At 37.6% G+C, this 5,143-nt stretch overlaps 1 pseudogene; it reads right to left on the bottom strand.

Moving 5' to 3' along the window:
- Window positions 1-3,132: 3,132 nt before the first annotated feature.
- LOC145260018 (5S ribosomal RNA) lies at window positions 3,133-3,249 on the bottom strand (annotated as a pseudogene).
- Window positions 3,250-5,143: the final 1,894 nt, after the last annotated feature.

The following is a 5,143-nucleotide window of genomic DNA, read 5'->3' on the forward strand; positions in this document are numbered from 1 at the left end:
ACTTCATTCCTCATAAGAAATTCAATTTGTTGCGCAATCCTGATCCTTTGATGCAAAGGAAACAAACGTGGGAACAAGTTGACAGCAATTCCTTATTTAACTTCAAGTGCAGGCCCCGCACGAACCGGTGTTGGGAAAGGGCCTAGTGGGGCATGCAATCCTAGCACTAGTACAGTTTGTGATCCATGATTAAAACCAACTTTTCCTAAACAGACTCCAAATGTAAATCATACGGCGCCAAAACCATAACGAGGCGATGCTATTAAGCGGCGAAGAATAAGTGTACGAAATTTAAAGCAATTAGAACAACAGTAAAATTTCATTTAAAAAATATCTATTTTTTGACAAATAAAAAAATAATTAAAAGACGTGTTTTTTTTAACGAATTATTTAAATTTAAAAAAAATAGAGAATTATTGTTTATTTTATTTTTTGTGTGTTTTACTAATTATATCTCTTGGTTTTGTTTTTGTGCTGATACCGGTTTTAAAAAATACCAATTAGTTTAGGGTTATGTTATGGTTGATAAAAAGCACAGATTTTTCCCCTTTCGAGTGTACAGTTTTGCATTGGAATACAAAAAGTAACATTTTCATAATCCTCTCAGCGTTAGCTCTAGGGTTAAGGGTTTAGATTATTCAACATTAAAGTTTCTTTATTTTTCCGGTTAGAGTTAGGCTTCGGGTTTATCGTGATAATGGTTAGGGTTTATTGTCCTTGTTAGGTTCCGGTTTGCAATGATTCGGGTTAGAATTAGGGATTGTAGCAAGGGTTAGTATTCAGGTTTTCCAAGATTAAGATGACGGTTAGAGCTTATGTTTAGGGTTAGAACTTTTCAAGATTAGGGTGAGAGTTTATCGCTAGACTTTCGGGTTTCCAAGAAGGGTTGGGATTTGAGATTATGGTTAGTGCTAGGGTGCGGGTTTTCCAAGATTATGGTGAAAATGAGGTCGAGGGTTATGGATTATGGTTAGAGTTAGGGTTCCGATTTTCCAAGTTGAGGGTGAGGGGTGGGGTTTATTGCTAGGGTATGCGTTCCGATTTTCCAAGATAAGGATGAGGGTTAGAGTTTATGGTTAGGGTTAGGGTTCCGATTTTCCAAGATTAAGGTGAAGGTTAGAGTTTATGGTTAAGGTTAGTGTTCCGATTTTCACAGATTAGGATGAAAGTTAGGGTTTATCATGAGTGTTGGGATTCTGATTTTCCAAGATTAGGGTGAGGGTTAGGGTGTATGATAAGGGTTAGGATTCCGATTTTCCAAGATTAGGGTGACGGTTGGGGTTTATTGCTAGGGTTAGGGTTCCGATTTTTCAAGATTAGTGTGACGGTTGGGGTTTATTGCTAGGGTTAGCGTTCCGATTTTCCAAGACTAGGATGAGGGTTATGGTTTATGGTTAGGGTTAGGGTTCCGATTTTCCAAGATTAGGGTGAGGTTTGGGGTTTATTGTTAGGGTTAGGGTTTCGATTTTCCAAGTTTAGGATTAGAGTTAGAGTTTATCGTTAGGGTTAGGGTTCCGATTTTAAAAGATTAGGATAAGGGTTAGGGTTTTAATGTTAGGTTAAGGTTCCGATTTTCAATAATTAGGGTGATGGTAAGAGCTTATGGTTATCGATAGAGTTCGAGTTTCCAAGATTAGGGTAAGAGTTAGGGTTAATAATTATTGTTATAAATTTCGCAGGCTTTAAAGATTTTGTGTTGGCGCCAGTGCGGTTATATTTTCCGGTTTGAGATCTTGCAATCTGATTAGCTAAGAACTTCGTCATCTTTTGGCTATTTTCTTCAATGGGAGAAATATTAAAACGGAAAGTCAGAATTTGTATGCGTCGCAAAGTAAATTAGCACTGACTTTCATTGCAAGTACAAACTAATAAGTCCCCACTCTACGATAAATATTGGCGACGTTATAGAAGCTTATGTTCATTAGCCAAACGAATCTCGATCGAGCATTACAAAGAATATATGTCGACGATTTTATTTGAGCTATTAATTTACGGAAGTATAGGTTCAGCTTACTTACTATAATAACTTCCCGGCAGTCTAAATACCCGTTATTTAACGGTGAATGCTGCGACGAACTGCAAGCACTTGTACCCCCACGACGTAATTACCCCCAACGAACCCGACAAGCACCAAAATCCCACCCCTTCACAGTAAAGATCCCTACATGTAAGAGAGCCTTCTACTCCAGTAGTTTCTTCCCCAGAAAAGCTAGACTTTGGAATTCCCTTCCGGGTTCCTGCTTCCCCAACTGTACTGACATGCAGAAGTTCAAGTGTAACGTGAAGCGACATCTTGCTGCCTAACTCCCCACTTAGTATCCATTTAGCTTATGCCCCTGATAGTAGCACCCTACAGCAAAGTGTCAATGTGCCTTGTTTGGGGTGAAAATATAATTTTAAAAAATTAATTTATTATAACATGGTACTTTCAATTTCTAAGTCCATGTAAACTATATTTCTACTATTTATCAATCTACTTAATTAGCTGCTACTCTCACTTGCGGTTAAATATTTTACAGGGTGCTTCACTACTTGTAAAGACTCTAAGGCCACTCGAGTATAAGATAATAAGTGAGCGGTCATCGGGATAACAGCGTAATGAAGTAAATTGGGTCTAATATGATTATTTAAGGGGCTGGCTAAACAAAAACAAGTTTACAGTATACTTGAAGACAGCCATGTTGTAATCAGCCGGAAAATTATTCTTAATAAACATATTACCTGTAACATTATTACTAACAACCAGGGATGCAACGTATCGAAACACGCGGTAAATATAGCTTCCTTGCAGTGAATAAACAGAACACGGCTGATCTAGAGGAGTAAACATCGACCACAATCCATGCTATTCTACATGTATCATTTCTTTCTAGTTGCACACATTGGACAACATGAAGACCAAAATGTTCTATTTAGTGGAGTACCATGAACTATGTGCAGGCTTGCCGGGGTACATATTAAAGGCTTCCTTCAGTCTTGACAGACTATGGATGCCACGGTGCCTGCGCATGAAATTTTTGTGGCAACAGTTGCGCAATCTCCAACCACACCTCTCCTGATTCGACATTGTTGAATACCAGTGGCAAGTGGAGGTTCAGGACGACTGGAAACAATGCCGAGATAAGCGGAAAGCACATACAGCGCCCAGAATTCCCAAATGGTCACCCATCTGGTATTAGCCAGGCTCAACGTTGCTTAACTTCGGTGATCTGACGGGAACCGGTGTGTCAACATGATTATGCCGTATATCGGGCTACATATACCAGAAGCCTTAATAACAAATTAATTACTGCTTCAACATCAATTGATAATCAACTCAAGTCGAAAAAAATATATATACAGGGTATCCAAAAAGTCCCTGCAGTGTTTTGAACTAAAAAGGGTTCTTTATTTTTGATGATATCTTTATGTAATTTTAACACAATCTGACTAAAACATTGGGAATTTTACAAAAAAATAAAAATGCAAAATTTAAACAATTTTTATTTATGAAAAATTAGGCATTTTAAATGTTGCCCATTTCCAGCTTCGCATATTTATGCTCTTTCAAAAACATCATTCATGACAGATTGCAGAATCTCTGGATTGCTATTAAACTCCCTTATTTCGTTCCTGATGTTTCCCTTCAATTCCTTTAAGGTTTGATGTTCGTTAACAGACTTTTTCTTTCACTAGAAAAATACGGGGCTAGTCATGTATGGGGAAGGTGGTGGCATTTTGGCATTGTCATAGCGAGAGATAGTGTTGTGGCCAAAGCATTGCCTGATAAGCTCCATAGTGTCTCCCATTGTATGTGCCGTTGCTCCATCTTGTTGGAACCATGATCTGGGCCTATTTTGAATTTGTGGGTGCAGGAAATCTGTAATCATAGGTCGGTATTCTTCTCCAGTAACAATGACAGCACATTTTCGTCTTGATCTTCAAAAAAAAAAAAAAGAAAAAGGTCCAATAATATGTTACAGTGCACTTTTTTGAGATGCAACTGCTTTTGGGGAATTGTACTTGGATTTACAGGACCCTAGAATCTGTTATTTCGTTTGTTAACGAATCCATTCTAGTGAAAATGGGCTTCATCTGATATAATCAACTTTTGCAGAAAATCGGAGTCATTTTAAACAAGTCCTTGCATTTAAATTGCATATTAACCCCTTGTTTGGAAATTTTCAGGCTTCAATTGTTGAACAAGTTGCACTTTAAGAGTTTGTTAACTATGCAGAATATTGTGTAGTTAGATTCGACATATCCCAAGTTTTGTGAAACATCTTCGAATCGATGTTTCAGGATGCTGCTCCACCATTTATCGTACTATTTCCCTATTTTTATTAAAGATGACGTTTTGAGGTCTGGCAACTCGCGAAAGATGAAGTACAGCTCCTTAGGCTTCAAATTGGAACACAATGTTTCGAATTGTGTTGTGACTTGGGCTATATTTTACATGAAAATGCCGTTAAGTCTTTTGAGGCAATCCAATTAACCCTAATATACTAGTATGTAGATTTGAGGAAATTCTAGACAGTCATTAGCTGGACATCAGAGGGAACGGATGACTCAAGAGTTGGTCGAAATGACGCGGAAAGCGGCGTCATTTCAGATAGCCAAGATGTAAAAGAACGTGTAATCTCTAGAAATGCCGGCCAGATCATGAAAATAAATGTTCATAAATAATTCAGGTATGTGTTGTGTTATTTACATCTCTTAAAAAGAATTGTTTCTCTACAACTATCTAGATACGTCCACGTCAATCGTTTCCTGCTAGAACTGTTGCATAAATGTTAAATTATACACACAAGGCGATCAACTAAATGATACGACGTATATGCATATACGCATTTACACGTACACGAATATACAGATAAAATATAAAACCCAACTATTAAACATGTATGTTGTTATAGAACGTATCCATACACCTGCCTATATCACAAGAATAGGGAGTACGATTTTTTAGAGGTCAAGGATATTTTTGATGATTGAGTTTCCGTATTTATTCAATATGAAACATATCTAAGAACGCTCCCAGACATATCAAGTACATTGTTTTTTTCAAGGTAGACACCACATATGAAGGCCCGGAAGCCACTCGGGGATAAGGATTATTGTGTGTACAGTACGTTAGTGTTGGAGATTTGATAAAGTGTCTTAC

This window comes from Euprymna scolopes, chromosome 35 (assembly GCF_053919585.1).
Source record: "Euprymna scolopes isolate OS-2025 chromosome 35, ASM5391958v1, whole genome shotgun sequence".
Lineage (NCBI taxonomy): Eukaryota > Metazoa > Mollusca > Cephalopoda > Sepiida > Sepiolidae > Euprymna > Euprymna scolopes.